The sequence below is a fragment of the Pipistrellus kuhlii genome, unplaced genomic scaffold (assembly GCF_014108245.1).
Source record: "Pipistrellus kuhlii isolate mPipKuh1 unplaced genomic scaffold, mPipKuh1.p scaffold_m20_p_15, whole genome shotgun sequence".
Lineage (NCBI taxonomy): Eukaryota > Metazoa > Chordata > Mammalia > Chiroptera > Vespertilionidae > Pipistrellus > Pipistrellus kuhlii.
In genome coordinates, this window is record NW_023425460.1 from 39,309,954 (window position 1) to 39,328,487 (window position 18,534).

The 18,534-nt window shown below is 45.4% G+C and overlaps 1 protein-coding gene across 5 annotated transcripts in view; it reads left to right on the forward strand.

Annotated features, from left to right (window-relative positions):
- VTI1A (vesicle transport through interaction with t-SNAREs 1A) overlaps window positions 1–18,534 on the forward strand; it is a 294,814-nt gene that overhangs the window by 250,969 nt on the left and 25,311 nt on the right. The gene's annotated exons all lie outside the window — the stretch shown is intronic.

Here is an 18,534-nt window from a genome sequence, read left to right on the forward strand (position 1 = left end):
ACAGATGTAGTTGGTGCCCGAAAACCAACTGGAAAGTGAATTCAGGGGTGAAGACAGACAACACCAGGCTGAGGGCTTTTTTTTATTATTCGGAAGTGGAAAACAGATAGGGATCCAAAAACAGGAAGATAAAGAGGCCTCTCCGAGTTGGAATGGAAATCACACTGATGGCTTTTGAAAGAGCATCTGAAATGACTGTGGGTCTGAGGCACTGGGTGCTTCTCGAGTTCTCTAAATCTATCTTTAAACGTAAGTTCTGCCAGTGTATTTGGGCAGGAGATTTGAATTAGGATATTAAAACTTCAACAGGCCTCATTTTAATTAGCTAATTGGGCATTTTGAAAGCCCTTCAGGTCATGGTAATTATGCAAAGGATAGGCAGTCATTAGCTGTCTCTCTACCAATTGCTCATTAATTCCTACCTGGAATAGAGTTGATTAGTGCAAGGCTATCCCTGCCTAAAAGTGAGCATTCTCACTTGCAAACGTGATTTCTTTTTGCTCCTGGCTGCTCTCAGAGGTGGCGTAAGAGTTGGTCCTGGACAGCAGTGCTTTACGGTTCAGCATCACGTCGCCCGCACAAGACATGGATCGAGACATTGAACTATCACTCCTCCAGCTCATCACAGCCTGCGCATCTGGAGGAAGCCTACTTGTTATTGTTTTCTAAAGTCCCAGCAGGAGATGGTTTTGTGTAGCCCTCACCTGGCCCAGACAGTGCCTGCCACTGGGCATTCGGCTCAGAAACCCATTACCCATTAGCCATGCCACTTTGGTTGGTAGAGAATGAATGGCTGAGCGTATGGCCTCATGGTAGACTTTAACGTAGCATTGGCCTTTGTGACGAGTCTCAGGTCCAAGCACAATTGTACCCACCCCATCAGTGCCAAGGTGACGAGGTTGAGGTGAGGCCCTGCTTCTCTCCTGCCTGGTTGTACTGAGAGCACGTTGCCCTGCTCCATAGCTTCAAGAAGGGAACTTAACGGCCTGGTGGCAGCCAGGCCCCAGCTGCACTGAGCTATGGGTCTTGGTGTGGGGGAGCTGTGGCATCGTGTCAATGGAAGCTCTCTGTGTTAGAACCTATCTTATGCTTAAACCCCATCTCACTTGAAGCTCTCAGGCGGGTGTTATTTATACAGGGTGTCCCAGAACAATGTGTACACACTTTAACAGCTGATACAGCTCAAGTGAGGTCCCTTTCTTTTCAGATTTAACCCATTGGAATTAATCATGGCAGCCAACGTGTGTATACATTGGGAGGGGGCACCTTGTATGTGCTACCAGGTCATTGAGTTTCTGCCACTGACCTCCAGCCTCACTCTTTTACCACCTGTTGCCATAGGGACACCAAGGACATGTAAGGAAGCGGGTGCCAATCACACACCTGTGCAGTGGCCTTTCTAGCCATCTCAATGGTTTAGTCATTCGATTCATGCCATCACACCCTTTCTGGGATACAGCAGGGCAAGAATGTGTATGTTCTCAGGGCAATATGGGAAGAAATATCCTTTTTTTATTGAAAAGAAGATTTTTAAACTGCAGTTATGCCTGCCAGCGAGTGTCTCCAGCATCTCTGGGAGTTATTGGAAGTTTCCCATAGACCGATGCCCAACCCGCAGCGCTGGGGAGGGTGGCTCACCCTCCATGGGGGTGGCAGCCTCGGGAAGTCCTAGTGAAGGTTAGGGACTTGTCCCGTTCTGTGCCGGAAGCTCTTGGCGGCCCTGTGCATGCATACCATGTCACCAGCTCCTCAATCCCAGTCGGTACCTGTAGTGCTTGGTCGCTGTATCCAGCTGCAGGCGATTCTTGATTGACCGTGGGAATGGAGATGACGCTCGGTATGGTGAATCCAAAACAGGGAATAATGCCGAAGACTCACGTTGGGAGCATTATCTCTGGTTGGTTTTGTTTTTATAAAATCGCTTTACCTTCCTGGTTCTGTTTTGCTTAAGCTAAACTTGGTGTTTAATATATTATATTTTAAGTCTTCATATTATAATAATGGATTGAAAAATATTCAAAAAATGACTGTGAAGAAAATTAAAACCGCTTATCATCACACTATTAAAAGCCTTTCATTGAATATGTCTTTTTCTCTTGCTCCATACACCTATAGATATACATTTTTAATGAAGTTGAGCTTTTTTCATTTTACTAAATACTGAGATCATTGCCATTATGAATTATGTGAATCAGTTCATCTCAGCAGCATCCTTTTTATGGGCTGCTTGGTATTTGATGTTCTGAATGCAACAGTTTACTTAAATAAATGCCTAACGAGGGACATTTATTTGCATTATCGCAAAGTCATGGTAACAGCGTTACAGTTAGTGTTCACTCTTATACATCCATATATATACCTGCGTTCACAAGTCCTCATATATCCTAGAGTTCATGACTAAGGGTGAAATTCTGGTTCACTGCTCAGTTTTCAAAATGATGCCAAACTGCAGGGCAGAGAAGCTGCGCTAACATGCGTTCCTACAACAGGGGTCATCCACTTGGCCTTGCTGGTCTCACAGTTGCCTTTCATCTTCACTAACCCGATAAGTGGGGAGTGGGGCGGGGGGGGGGGGGGGGGGGGGGGGGGGAAACAGATGACATCACATTGTTTTACCAGTTGTTTTTGTTTACTAATTGAGGTTGTGCATGTTCAAATATTGCTACTTCTGCTTCTTTCGTAAATTACCCGTTCATCTCTCTAACCCATTTCTCATGATATGTACATTCATTTATTTTTAATTTATTGAAAAATATTTCTTGAACACCTGTTGTGTGTGCTCTGCACTGCTTTGTGCTGGGAAACAGCAATGAGCAAGAAAGACAGGACCGCTGCCCTCAATTTGTGGGGAAACACATTAACCAAACCCACAAATATGAGAGTGTAATGGTCATGGATGCCATGAGGCATTGGACTGTGTTAGCAAGTGGTTCTCACACCGTAGCAGGCATCGGAACCACCCGAGGACTTGCTAAAACACAGGTTGCCAACCTTACCCCTCACCTTCTCCAGAGTTTCTGATTTAGTAGGTCTGAGGGGACCCTGAGACCCCAGGAGGTGCTGATGATGCAGGTCCACAGCCCACTTGGAGAACCTCTGCTCTAGAGATTTAACCTAAACATGGGGGACAAGGCGGCTTTCCCAAAGAAGGGATGCATGAGCTGAGGTTTGAGGGCATTGCCTTCATGAGCATCACAGATGTTCTTGTCACAGCAAAGCTTGTCAAAAAGCCCTGTGGCAGGAGGGAGGGGACAGAGAGCAGGAGACAGGCCCTTGTGTCTGGTCAGGCCAGAGAAGAGAGAGTGATAGGAGTTGAGGTGGAGTTCATATCCAGGGCCAGACCACATGGATGTAGTAGGACATGAATGTTAAGGAATTTTGATAAGATCAAGCATAAAAGTAAACCTTAGGCAGTGAAGTTGTTTTGTAGAAATAAACAAAAAGGAAACAAGGGCCCAGCCGGCATGGCTCAGTGCTTGAGCGTCAACCTATGAACCAAGAGGTCACTGTTCTATTCCCAATCAGGGCACATGCCCAGATTGTGAGCTTAATCCATCCTCAGTAGGGGGTGTGCAGGAGATGGCCAATCAGTGTTTCTCTCTCATCATTGATGTTTCTTTCTCCCTTTCTCTTCCTCTCTGAAATCAATAAAAATGTATTTTTTTAATAATTGACACAAGAGACCAAGTATGTCAACTATACATAAATAATGAAAAGCTGGTGCTTTCATAGATAAACATTATTATTACAGAGTTACTTGAAATTCTGTTTATAAACTTTACTAAATTCCATGAAAAGCTGATTTATAAACTTAGGTTCAAATATAACTTTAAACTTAGCAGTTAGAAAGAGGCTGTTTCTGTAAGCAGATGGTCTCTGGTTCTTACCTGTGGTTGCTCCAGGCAACCTCACCGGAAGCGGAAATGCTGCTTTCACATTAATAGTCAATGGGAAAAGCAGGGCCCAGATCCCCATGGGAAAGAAGAGAAGGTCCGAACCCTTCAGAAAGGAGAGAGAGATACTTCCTTTGGATGAACAAAATATGCTCAAGGTTTTCCTGTAGTCCATAGGACCGAAACTTCTCGCCGGATTCTGTCAGAAAGAGGAGGGGAAGTGGTGGCTTTCAGCAAGGATGAGGGCCAGCATGGCCCATCTGCTTCTCCCTCTCTTCCGCCGGCAGCTGGCGGAAAGGGGAAGTGGGGATAGTGTCATCTTCTCAGTGGTCAGAAGTGTTTTTACGAAACTGTGACTGGCGCCGTGGCGGATAAATTGGAAGAGATGAGAACCAAGGGTTTCTTTCTTGGAAGCCATGGAGGGAAAAAGGAGGCAGGACCAGATCCGTACGGGTCGCACTGTAGTGAGAAAGGTGTAGCCATAGTGTGTTCAGATGCTGGCTCTTTAAATCTTGCTCCATGTCTATTACGTAGCCTTTGAAACAGAGTTTCATTTGAGTTTTTATTCTTTTAAAGGGAAATGCTTTCCGCTAGCTTGCCAACCTGTGCCTGAAACCTGGCATTTCAGATCACGTGGTAATAATAGTAATAGCAATAGTAGTTAATATGGGCGGAGCACTTACTGCATGACAGGGATGTGCTCAGCTCTTGGTAGTGTTTTCTCCTGTTCATTCTCATAACAAGCTTTGCAGTAGGTAGATTTGTCCTGTCCTCTTACGGATGGTAAAACGAAGGCTCAGTCGTACAATTAGTCAGGGGGGACTTGGGGATTTGAACCGGGATGGTCTGGACGTGGAGCCCATGGTCTGAACCATCCAGCTCTTCTGCTTCTCCACGTCCCTTCTCTACTGGGGGACAACAAGCAAACTCTAGTTGCAGACTTAGTGCCTAAAGGAATTAAGTGCCTACTCAGTGCTAAGCATGAAGTAATGCTGTCAGGATAAAAACATGGTAGCGAAATAATTCTAATATGTTGTATAAAGTGCCTCAAGACAGGGAGGCACAAATAAGCACAATGTGGAGTATGCTGGGACAGTGGGAGCAAACACTCTCTAAGGATGAACGCTTTCAACAAAGAGGCCTTTCCTTCCATCTTTCCTCCCCTCCTCCCTGTATTTTCCAAATTGTTTTGTTACAGTGAAAAAATAATCATTTTAAAAATTGTTTGAAGGTCAATGTGACATTTAACCAACTTGTAGTAAACACTAACTTCATCCAAAACATGGAGAGATGGTATAAAGCCCAGAATGTTCTGGACACTCAGCCTGGTCCCAAGACCAGTCTTATTGTCAAGCCCCTTGCAGGAAGGTGAGTTGAGGGGGTCCGGGTGACTCTTGCTTCTCTTTCTGTTGCTTCCAGCAAAGCTGACAAGCATAAGGCAGCTGCAGAGTGTCTGCCAGAACAAAGCTGAGGCACCTGTTGATGTCCTGGTCTCCCCCAGAAGCTCAGATAAAATGCATCCCCACGTGTTTTGGGAAGGCATGACCCTGCATTTCTTCCCCCTTGCATCCCAGCCTTTCCTGAGACAGTTCTTATGGTCGGTGACCCCAGGACCAGCCAGCTGCCCTCAGACTCTCTTGTCCTACCCTAGTCTTCCTGACCCTTGTCTGACCACAGTAGCTCCCTGCTCCCTGGAGATATTTGCAAAGAGAATGAAGTGATTTACATAATTTAAACAAATTGCTTGCCTAGTGTGAGAATCCATTGTGGTGGTAGAATGGACCGATTTAGAAGCTTTGCGAGATGCAAGGCCCGGGACTGGGGGATGGTTCTCCAGCCTGGAAATGTAATTAGGGCTCCTCACAGCTCTTTCTTGGAGACTTCCGTGATTAGAGCAGGACAAGCAGGGTCTGGGGAGGAAGCATGAACCAAACAGAAGACTCTTAATTTCGCAGGTCACCCTGCTCAGCTCTGAGCACATGAGGCAGCTCCTGCAGCAACAGCTGGAGGGAACGTTTGGTGTCTTCTTTGGGCCTCCCCATTGCATTTGAGGATTTCCCCCTTTTTGCCTGTCTCCAGTTTCTATCTATCTATTCTGTTTCTCTGGTGCCACAGAGAAAGCATCTTTTGAACCACGTTAGGATTTCAGATTGGAGGACACCAAGGGTACAGTGTGAAAACTAGACAAGTAAATGCAATTGTGTGATCTTAGGTTGAAAATGGGGTGGGTGTGGGTGGGGATAGGTAGCGGGAGTCTGTAAAGGGCATTGTTAGGACAATTGGCAGAGCTGGAGTGTAGGCTGTGGATTTGATGTCAGGCTTATACATTGTTGAAGTCCCTGATTTTGGTGAAGGAGTTTGAAGTCTGTGACTCATTTTCAAAGGGTCCTTCCCCATGAGATATGCAGAGAGAGTGAGAATGGGACAGCTTATGGGGTGAGATAGCAGCAATCACTAAGACGAGGTAAAGGATGTAAGAGCTCATTTTATTGTTCTTGCAACTTTCCTGTTAGGTTTATAATTAATTCAAAATGAAAAATATTCTTTCTTTAATCCATTAGGAAGTAATGATGGCCTTGTAGGACTGACAGCTACTCGTGTCTTGAAAGAAAAACCAGGAGGACTAGAAAAGATAAACCACACGTCTGCTCCAGACCATTTTTGTGTGAAATAGGGAGAACCAAAATTCAGGCGCCTCATGATAGGGTCATGGCAGCAAGAAATTGTGCCCTTCTTTGAGTGGAAGGACCTCGCAGCCTTTAATGAGAGGGAAGACAGTGTTTGATTTGCTAGGGTCTGTGGATCTCCCATTCTCACAAGGAAGCAAATGAGTTGACTTGGAATCCAAGTGATATTGTAATGTCAGATGAAACCATGGAATTGCCATGTCTTCATCTTCACTAGCCTGCCTTGCCAGCAACAGCCTTCCAGTCTACACCGGATGTACCCACCTACCCATCAGTTGGAGGTCCTGGGGAAAGGTAGAGCGATGATGAGGGCTAAAAGCCTTCCAGGGATCTCCCTTAGGTGTGGTGTCAAGCATGAAGGCCAATGTGGTATGCACAAGGGCTTTTCTTTCCTTGTGACACTATCCCCAGTCTGTGCCACTCATTGCTCTGTATAGAATGTGAAAAGGTATGTAGCAAAGTCAAGTGTCTCGCCTCGCCTTTACCTTCCTGTTGGAACACGACAAAGCTCAGAGCATAGCCTGGGAGGGCTGGTAGGAACCTGGGAAGAGATCCAGTTCAGAGGTGGCATACTCAGGCACCCTTGAGAACCAGATAGGCCCACAGGTGAGTAAGAGGAGCCACGAGGTGATGTAACAGGAGAATAAAAGTCTCTGAATGCCTTCTACTGCTGCCTTGGGGGAATGGGGCCTGCTAAGGTCAGATTTCCCAGAATGCCTGAGTTCTACATTGCAAATCTCCTTGTTGGTAAATACTGGCAAGAATTTAAAAAAAAAAAAAAAAAAAAAAAAAAAAAAGAACTGAATAGGCCAAACAAACACATCTGGCAGGTGGGACCGGGCCACAGGCTTGCCAGCTGGTAGTCTGATCTGTTCCGACCCATCATGCCCCATGTTTGACAATTGTATTCTACAAACAGTCATTGGAGTCCAGCAAGGTGCTGTCACCCCAGAGGGCCAGGGACTGGTCTGTGACCACCCGGCAGGGTAGTGTCAGAGGTGGACAGGCTGCAGCCGTGTGTCAAACTTGGGCACCAACCATTCTGGTTTGACATGAAAACAAAAGTTTGGCTAAAGGATCCAGCCTCATGAACAGGAGTAACTAAAGCCAAATGTTTTTTGAAAAGAAAATTAATTCCATCGTGAAATCTCCTAACATCCTACTCTGCCACATGTTTATAGAAATACCTCCTGAAAACTCAACGGCTATGTTTCTTCCTAACCACAAACAACATGCTCTTCAGAAACAAAGACGTGTAAAGATGGGGTTCAGAGTGTCAGCTACAGCTGCTAAAGTCCCCCTTCCCCACTTTTTTTAAAAATATATTTTATTGATTTTTTTACAGAGAGGAAGGGAGAGGGACAGAGAGTTAGAAACATTGATGAGAGAGAAACATCAACCAGTTGCCTCCTGTATACCCCCTACCAGGGATGTGCCCGCAACCAAGGTACATGCCCTTGACTGGAATCGAACCTGAGACCTTTCAGTCCGCAGACTGACACTCTGTCCACTGAGCCAAACCGGTTTCGGCCCCCTTCCCCACTTTTAAATGATTTCTTTCAAAAGAAATTTCTAGCTTCTATCAAAAGGAGTTTCTGGCTCTCCCTGGGAGCACTTTGGGGGGTTTATAACGGAGAGGCCTCTGGATTCCCCAGGCCTCGGGGGGGGGAGGGAAGGCTTCCATGCACACCCCAGCCCCCTTCCAATACATTGTCACCTGTAAGTAATGCTTGCCTGTGCTTGGGCTCTGGAGGAAGACGGACTGGGGTTCAAAACCAGAGCTTTGTGGCCAATACTCCTTCAGTTCCTCTTGTTTAAGTGAAGGAAGCATGGTACCTCTTAGAGGCCAGTTGTAAAATGGAATGAGAGAACTTCTGCATTGCACGGCATGGAGCTGGGCCTGCAGCAGGTGCACAGGAATGAGCGCTCATTGTCCACTCTCTGTCTTCAGCACTCAGGGGATGAAGGAAAGTGCATTTCCAAAATGAGCAGCATGCCCACCCCGAGGCAGACCCTTGGAGCCGGGAAAGGAATGTGGGGAAGGATGTGCCCCTACCCGACAAGAGCAGCTCCTTAAACAGTCTTGTTTTAGGTTGTTTCATGGTGGAGTTTTTTTGTTTTGTTTTGTTTTTCTTGCTTATTTATATTTGTATTGATTTCAGAAAAGAAGGGGAAGGGAGAGAGCTAGAAACATCAAAGATGAGAGAGAATCATTGATTGACAGCCTCCTACATGCCTCCCATTGGGGATTGAGCCCACAACCTGGGCATGTGCCCTAATTGGGAATCTAACCACTACCTCCTGGTTCTTAGATGGATACTCAACCACTGAGCCACACCGGCCAGGCATGGGGGAAGGGAGTTTGTAAAGTTTTATCACCCTTCAGTTCAACCGTGTATAATGTATATGTATAATGCAATGGTTTTGAGATATTCACCGAGATGTGCAACCATCGTCACAGTGAATTTTAGAACATCATCACCTCTAAAAGAAAAAGTAACCCCTGTTAGCTGTCACTCTCCAATCTCTCCATCCCCAAACCCTGAGCACCTACTAACCTACCTAGTCTAGATATCCCCTATAAATGGAATCATATACTATGTGATCTTCTGTGACTGACTTCTCTCACTTAGCGTAATGTTTTCAATGTTTATCCATGTTGTACTTGTCAGTATTTCATCCATTTTCATGGACGAATAACATACCACATTGTCTTTATCCATGTATCCACTCAGCAGTCTGTGGCCTTCGTGTTTCCACATTTTAGTTATTGCGAATAATGCTGCTGTGAACATTCATGTACAAGACTGTGTGTGGAGATATATTTTCCTTTTTCTTGAATGTAAATCTAAGCGTAGAATTACTGAATCAAATGATAACTCTGTGTTTAACTTTTTGAGGAACTACCAAACTGTTTTTTTCAGAGCAGCTGTACCATATTGTAGTCTCATTAGCATAAAAGGGTTTTGGTTTCTCTGCATCTTCACCAACACTTGCTATTGTCTGAGTTTTTTACTGTAGCCCTACTCATGAGTATGAAATAGTGTCTGATTGTGGTTTTGACTTGCACTTCCCTGATGACTAATCATATGAAAAACCTTTTACTGTTCTTTTAGCCATTAGTATGCCTTCTTTAAAAAATAAAATAAAATAAATAAATAAAATAAAAAGCGTGTTGTTGTTTTTTTTTAATTGATTTCAGAGAGGAAGAGAGAGAGATAGCAATATCAATGACAAGAGAGTCATTGATCTGCTGTCTCCTGCACGCCCCACACTGGGGATTGAGCCCGCAACCTAGGCATGTGCCCTTGAATAGAACTGAACCTGGACCCTTAAGTCCACAGGCTGAAGCGCTAACCACTGAGTCAAACCAGTGAGGGCCACTTGTATGCCTTCTTCCTAGAAATGTCTACTAAGATCCTTTGCCCATTTTAATTGGGTTACTTGTCTTTTTACGATTGAGTTGCAAGAGTTCTTTATAAGGTCTAGATGCAGGTCCCTTATCAACTATATGATTTGCAAATATTTTCTCCAGTTCTATGAGTGGTCTTTTCACTTTCCTGATATTGTTCTTTGAAGCACAAAGGTTTTTCATTTTAATTAAACACTATTCACTATTTCCTTTTATTACTTGTGCTTTTGGTGTCATAGTCAAGAATCTGTTGCTAAATCCAAGGTCACAAAGATTTATGGCTATGTTTTCTTCTAAGAGTTTTATAGTTTTGGCTCTTGCATTTAGGTCTTTGATCCATTCTGAGTCAATGTTTATATATGATCTGAGGAAAGGATCTAGCTTTCTTCTTTTGCACGTGGATCTCCAGTTGGATAACCATGTTTTAAAGGGGGGGGAAATGAACTGTGGCATGATGTGGTCATCCTCTAACAGGCGTCTTCAAACTACGGCCCGCGGGCCACATGCGGCCCGCAGAGGAGTCTGATCCGGCCCGCCAGGTTTTTTGGGCAGTGAGCGCAGCTGAGGTGTTACAGTAGGAATTAGTAGTTCATATAGTCCGGCCCTCCAGCTCTCTGAGGGACCGTGATCTGGCCCCCACTTTAAAAAGTTTGAGGACGCCTGCTAAGACATACCTTAGCCCAGCCCACCTAGACACCCACTGGCTAATGACAGGGCAGGAAAGGTCAACTTCACAATGAGAGAGCCACTTCAGAAGCTCTGGTCTGCAAGCCATGGAGTGTAACCCTAAAGTTAATAAAGTACACCCACTAAGTGGATGAAATAATAAACACAATGGGGTAGTGATTTAATCACCTTAATTTATTCCTTCTCTTACTTCCCTGCCATCTCTGAGCCTTTTGGGAGAAGTAAGGTATAACAGAAATAGAATTAACCATTTGTCAAAGACTAAGAGCTGATTCGTGGCCACCCATGTGACTTTCGATGAGTTATTTAATCTCCTGAGCCTATGTCTTTTCATCTCTAAAGTGGATAATGAATGTAGTATTGAATGGGTTAAAGAAAGCATTCCAAGGGAGGGAAAGCACATGGTACCTGGTGTCCAGTGCCCATACAGAGCATGTGAGCTTACCCTTATCATGCTTCTCTCCCTCTTCCACCACTGACCAGGCAAAAGGCTAACTGTGCCGGCTACTTCCGGTTATAGAGGCTAGAGCCCCAGAATCCAGATAGCATCCAATTCCAGAGGCAAAAACCACCTCATAAACTATTCTGAGCTAGCCCCATCCCTCTACTCAAAGCATTAATCCCAGGAAGTCTTAGAAAAGAGCACTGCTTGGACACACCCCATCTTGGCTGAGGGTGTTTTGGGAAGGTGCTCAGGCCTCAACACATCTCAGTGTTGCAAGCAGTACCCTGGATCCTTTCAGACACCATTGATTGGAAAGAAAACATGTAGCCAGCATAGCCTTCTATATGGAAGAGAGGATCTTCAGAGTGTGAACTCATATTTTCCTCTGGGCCTGCAATTCCCTGAATGGTACCTTGCCCTTGAGTGAAGGCACAGCGTCATTGCCAGGATCTAGAACTTACCTGGGTGGGCAGCAGAAGGCTGGTGGATATAAAGACCCTGAGAGCAGTAGGAAGAGCTGTGCAAACCCAACAGGACACTGGAACTCATGAGGAGTACATCATAGGGTGTTAGAACTGAGCAGGACGGCATCATTTGACATATTATAGAAGACACCTATATCTCGGAGACACTGAGCAACTCTGCCAAGGCAAGGCAACTAGTGGCTGTAGAGTTAGGTTCCTCTAGGTACCCAAGGCCATTGATCCAAGGTTTGGAGAAGGTGTCCAAAAAAAGAGGCTGTGCGTTCAGGGTTAGAGCTGAGGCCACCAGAAAAGCAACTCAGGAGCTATGTCGTTGGGGAAAGGAACGCCAAATAGACATCAAGGCAGAGGCACAAAGGCTGGAGGAAGCGTCTCTGCCTCTCCACCTAGGTTCTCCTTAGCTGAGACTTCAGGATACCAGAACAAGATGGTGGAACATCCATGACCCAGGCCTGGCTCTGCAGCTGACCATCGAGGGACTTGCTAGGAGCAGCACTTCCCCTCCGAGCCCTGGTCTTCTCATGGCAAATGAGATGGGAGTCAGGTGGGTGAACTTGGAGGCCTGAGTCCTGGCCAGTCTTCAAGCTCAAGGCCAGGTCATGCTTGGGGTGGTGAATTAATGTAAGGATGAACAGCTTTCTGTGAGCACATTGAGAAATAAGTTTGGGGTGATGATTTTAAGTTCCGCTGTCTTTTTATGCATCTGTTCGGGTAGTACTTTTGACCCAATTCATAGAGAGTTCACCAGCCTAATGTACAATCTTAGGAGATAATTGCAATGGATGAAAGTCTCTTGAGTCAATTAACTCTTATTACCTGGAAACCATTTATAAGAGGCAATAAATTATCGGGACAACACAATTAGCAGTCCCACAATAAAACGGGTTTCACGTGTTTGCTCGCAGGCACCCCCACCCCCCGAGGGCCCTCCAAGTTTAAGGGCACGTATTTGAGGGGATTGCTGTGCCCTTTGTGTTCTCAGGCGTGTGTTAACATGCAGACATATCCCAGGCTAGACCGAGGCAATGAAACAAGCTTTCCACGCCTGGGAACAATGACGCCTGTGTCATGGCCAGTCAATGGCCGTTTCAGTGCCCCATACCTAATGGGCCCTCACAGAATGGTGGCCAGTCTGCTGAGTGATTATTTGAGGTTGGATCTTGGGATTATGTTTAAAGACCTTTTCTGACACTTCCACCCTAGAATTGAAAAACTGAAATCACTAGGCATTTAGAAAGACCCTTTTTCCATCAAGTTACAGATTTTAGTGTGGGAGGAGTTGGGACCAAAGACAAATTGAGATGTGGACTCTAGGAGGTACCACTGCCATGCAAGTAAGCTCTGGGAGCCCCATGGTCTGTTCTATTTGTTTAAATCTGTGAGAGGATCGCCTTGTCCCTGAGCCTGGGCCCTTTCCCACTGAATTGTCACACCATTTGCTTATTTAGTGAAGCCAAGGTTCCAGAATCTTCTGCATTCATCTACCTGGCATCTACTCTCACTGACCTTTCAGTGCTTCTGTCATCTAAAGCATTTTCCCCTCCCCTGTTGCATTATAAGCATGATCTAAATTCCTAAATTCCAAAGAGTGAGTGGCAAAACAAACCCCAGAGTACAACAATGTTAATGATCAACGTTTTATTTTTATCATGTTGACTTTTTCAACCACAAGCTTAGAGAATTATCAAGGCACACCGCATTCATCCAAATAAGCTGGAAATAATAGACTGACCAGAACTGGTGCTGAGAAGGCAAATTTATAAGTCGAGTAATTGAAAATGTAATAAAGAAGGGGAAGGGGGGGAAATAAACCAAGTTGCCATAGAATGTGGGTCTCTTTTGTGTGCACGTCCAACTTGGTGGGGTTGTTTTTGTTTTTCTTACATCACCAGATAATTTTATGATCGCCTGTCTGTGACTTCTTCAATGATGATAAATGTGCGATCTGATCTTTCAGAAGAATAAGCAGCTCCTTGTTAATTAATTTATACAGCTGTCAGTGCAGCTTTCTCTCTCTTTGCACTCGAAGTGTTTCCCTGCCATAGATTTTCTTGCCTTTCCTGGCAAACCTCCAGTGAGAGCCTGGGATTTATTAGGCTGACTTGGTGCAAAGTCTATTGATTGTGGCCCCGAGGGTAATAACTAAATAGAGCCGGAGCAACAAGTCAATAACACCATTGTTGCTGCAGCCGGCATTCACTGGGGGAGCGAGATTGTTTTACAGCAGCCGAGGGTAATCATGGGCAGATCAGTGTTGAACACGCGCTGCGTGCCCCGTGTTAGGGCCGAGGACTGTTTGAAAGCTTTCAGCGGGATCGCTGGAGAATCGGGTGGGGTACTGGGATTATGAACCCCGTGAACTCCTTCATTACAGCTTAAAGGTTGCAACTTCGGTTTTTAACATCTGCTGCAACCTCAGGGAGCTCCAGAGCAGGGCTGGTGCACGGGAGTACATGCACAGTCCTCGAAGTGGGCCGCCCTCTCTGTGGTCCAGACATAAGATGGTTATGAGCAGATTCTCTCACAGCTGCTGTCTTCGTCCGTCCATCCGTCCATCCAGCCTGCTAGCCATCTGGGTGGTCCATCATTGTGAGGCCCCATCCCTAGCTAATCATACCCTAGAACTGTGGTCAGCAAACTGCGGCTCGTGAGCCACATGTGGCTCTTTGGCCCCTTGAGTGTGGCTCTTCCAAGTCTCTATTTTGAAGAAGCAGCATTTGAAGAAGTTTAAGTTTAAAAAGTTTGGCTCTCAAAAGAAATTTCAATCGTTGTACTGTTGATATTTGGCTCTGTTGACTAAAGAGTACTTATCAGCTGGATAAGTACCACCTCCTTTTTAACTTAATAACAAGGCCATCATTGCCAAGGTAAAGAACTAAAGAACCATGGGATGGCTTCGGGGAGGCAGGCACCTCCGAGCAGTTGTTAGTTTCTTCTGCTGAGGCCAAAAATTCCCACAAACCTTTGCATGACCCAAACTAGACTGAATACAAATATTTCATAGGATGTTATATTAACAAATGTCATTATCCTGTACAGAACTAAGACTTTCTCCTGTTCACTCCTATTTGGCTAAAGGTATCCTTGGAAAATCCGTGGCAAAAATAAAACTGGGGAGGGTTTTTTAAAAATAACTTGCAATATGACTCGCTTTTGTGAAAGGCTCAGGAGCATGGAGCGATTCCATTAGGTAGCATGCCTTCTGGAAAATAATTTTTTTTTTTTTTTTTTGGAGAGTTTGGTCAATACTACCATCTAATTTATGAGCAAAGGTGGACCACTTCCTCCTCCGCTGGGACGCATAAGTAACTTTCTCATCAGACATTTTTGTGTCTGAATGAAGAAATTCCTGTCCAATCTGCTTAAGGTTCAGCCCTGTGATCCAAGCCGTTCTTGACACATCCCAATGACCTCAGAGTTGATAAGCTCTGGCAGAGGGAAAAAATATGCAGGAGAAGTTCAGGAGTCTGGTGGGCAGAGGGGATGATCATCTATGTTGATATGTGGAATACTTTCAAATCCTCAAAGAACATGTTTTGTCGGCGTGGCTGTGGAAACCTCACGTAGGCGGTATCACAGCTTGAAAAGGGAAAAGAGGGAAGGAAAACACCCAAGAATACACGCATTCACAGTCCTTTTGGATGATAATACCAATATCTCATCTCAAGATTTCCCATCGTGGAGGCCAGATACTCCGTGATTACCACTCTTCCAAGTGTCAGAGGCCGTCAGAATCTCCTCGGAGGGAATAAACAAGGGGATAAACAGCTGAAAATAACAGCTTTGTGCATCTGCTAGGTGCTGAGAGGTCAAAGGGAACGATGTTGGAGCTCATCAAAGGGAGTGATGCGTGAGCTCATAGGATAGGGCTGCCAGATGTGTCTTTTGAAGGGGAGACTGGATTTTGACACAGAGACAAACATGGCTGGAGTTTCACAGTTGCGAACGGACTGGTGGTGGTTTTTCTAACTGCCACCAATAGAGCAAGTCTATTGTGAACACGTCTCCAGGGGGGAGCTCATCCCTGGGGCAGGTTATTTCAAACTCATATACACTCATGAGGCCAGTGACATAGAAGTCAGACTGGATTTTCAGCTGATCCAGATCTGAATTTAGAGGCTACCAGTAGTCGGTTAGCACATGTTCACCTACTTTTAAAAAATATATGACCATCTAGGCAAAAATTTTCTGTAACAATCAAACTGAAACTGGTTTGGCTCAGTGGTTAGAGTGTCAGCCTGCGGACTGAAGGGTTCCGGGTTCGATTCCAGTCAAGGGCATGTACCTTGGTAATGGGTACATACCCAGTAGGGGGTGTGCAAGAGGCAGCTGATCGATGATTCTCTCTCATCAATGTTTCTAACACTCTCTCCCTCTCTCTTCCTCTCTGTAAAAAAAAAAAATTAATAAAATATATATATACCGTATTTTTAAAAAATCAAATCTGCTTCAGCAGCTACAGCCAGTATTCGTTTTTCATCACTTCTTGGTTTTTGTTTCCTGCTTCTTGTGGTTTGAAATTAATCTGAAAATAAGGAAAAATAACTATATTTTCAGTATCGCTCTTATATGGAAGCCACCACGCTCCGTAGAGCCATATTCCGCATTTACCATGTGCTGTTGTCTGTAAGAGCTCCCACTCTTTGGGTTTCTTGTGGACTAGTTTTCTGTCAGGCTATTTATTACTTATTCAGTTCTGAATTGCCAATGTCAATGCTCTAATTCTCAACTTATCTATATGCCTGGAATTTCAATAATTGAGGATTTGGGTAGCACCAGGATGTTGGTAGACAGGGAATTTAGCGATTTTGTGTACAGTTTGCTCAAATGCATGCACATTGTTTTGAATAAAGCTTTCAAACCTTTGAAAACAAGATTTTCAAGTAAGTTCATTTTTTTCCTTTGCCTTCTTTCAGAGGGCATCTCCAGTTGAGATTTGCTCTACCATCCAACATTTACCAAGTGTTCCCCACATAGCAGATTCAGAGCTAAACATGTATAATCTGATTTAATCCTCACATTAACCTTATAATGTATATTATGTTGTTTCCATTTTATAAATTAGGAAACTAAATATTACTGAAGTTAGTAACTTTCTCAAAACCACGTGGCCAGTAAGAAACAAGATCCTTACAGAGCCCCACACCAGCACCATCCAATCTCTACCTCCCCTTCAGCTCCTTTCCTTCCCATCATTCTCTCTGGACACCCTGCCGACTCACAGTCCCTCCAGCATGCTGTGCCACTGCCTGGAATCTTTTGCCGTCCCACCCTCCCCCATTTTCTGTTGACCCAGTGCATCCTTCAGATCTCAATTCAACATCATCACCACCCTAGGGAAGCCCTCTCCAAGGCCCTCGCTGAGCTCAGGCTTATGGCAGCCATAGAGGTATAGTCATCAAGCCAAGAGGCATGCAGTAGCTCCAGGTGTTGGCACCTGCTGGTACCCAGCTCAGCAACTGAGCCTAGCCTTTGCGTGAGCACAATGGGGTCCTAGAGACAAGACGTTTTTGTCCACTGGGAGTCCTCTGATGGAACGGAGCAGTCTTTGCCCCAGCACTCCTCATTGGGTTGCCTGAGATTGGCCCACAGCTGCCATGTGGTTTCAGGCTCTACCTACCGGTTCCTCCCTCTTCCCCCTTTTGCTTTCCTGAGTTTCGAGCTGTAGGATGGTCAGATCCTTTCCCTGCCCAATCCTGTCTCTCCTCTTTTATCTTTCCCAGGAGATACCCTCCAATAAACTTCCTTCACTCCTAACTCCATTTCAGTACCTACTTTTGTAGAAATCCTACTGACACAGGCCTGTCTTCCGGACTCTCATGGTTCCTATCTGCTTCTCTTGTATTCATGGTTATGTGGGACTTACAGTTGGGAATTGTACTGTGTGTGTCTGTGTGTGTGTGTGTGTGTGTGTGTGTGTGTGTGTGTGTGTGTGTTTCAGCAAGGTCTGGAAGCTCCAGGAAGCCAGGCCCCTGTGTGATTTTGCCCATCATTGCATCTCCAGACCCAGATCTCTTCCCTTTTACCCCAGAGTGGAATTCCATCACTCCCCCCGCCCTGCTCTGGTGTGTGCTCCTCTCTATGTCCGGGGCCGTGGCACCGCCGTAAACAGTTGAGTGCTGACTCGAAAGCACCTGGAAAGGACATTTCCATGAGGCTTGGACCAGGCTGGCCCCGTGTTCATCCTTTTAGCTTCCTTTTCCCATGTGGATGTGCGTGCCCTTTGGTTTCCTTTTCCTAGTGGACGCTCGTGCCCTTCCTCTTGGAGGAGAAGATGGGACGTGAGCATTTCCAAGCCTCTGAGTGAAAACATCTGCTCTCCATTCTTCCTGTCGCAGCGTGTTAGTGAAGTCCCGCTGAAGAGCAGCTGGAGTTGACAAGACTTGTCAGAAGGTCTGGCTGCTAGTGGGTGCCCTCACCAGATGCCAATCTGGGTGCTCGCACTTGGGCCACCTAAATGCCCTCCAGACTTCTTATGGGACACAGTGTTCTCCCTTCATCTCTGTCCTGAGCTGCTAGGGAGTGTGAGCCAAGGGCCTTTCCACTGCTGCCATAGTTCATTCCCAAAGGAGGTGCATTCCTGACAGACTGCTTGTCCAGGTTGTGTTGGGGGAAGAGGGCTGGCTTGGTTAGATGACTCCTAAGGCCCCTTCACCTTCCAGTTTCAATTCTGTGATTCATTGATTGTCACTTTCAAAATATAGTGTCCATGGAATTGCTAAGAGCCTTGTAAATGAACTACTGCCAAAGCAAAAGGGTAGAACTTAGCAAGAGAGAGATTTACATACACACACACACCAAAAACATGTGGACGTGGACCTGGCCATCCTAAAACAGTCACGGTTGTATTTTCTCTCTCGAGTGAATTCCGAAGCCATAATTAAGTGAAGACAAAAGCATATATACATTGAAAGAAAGGCATATAATC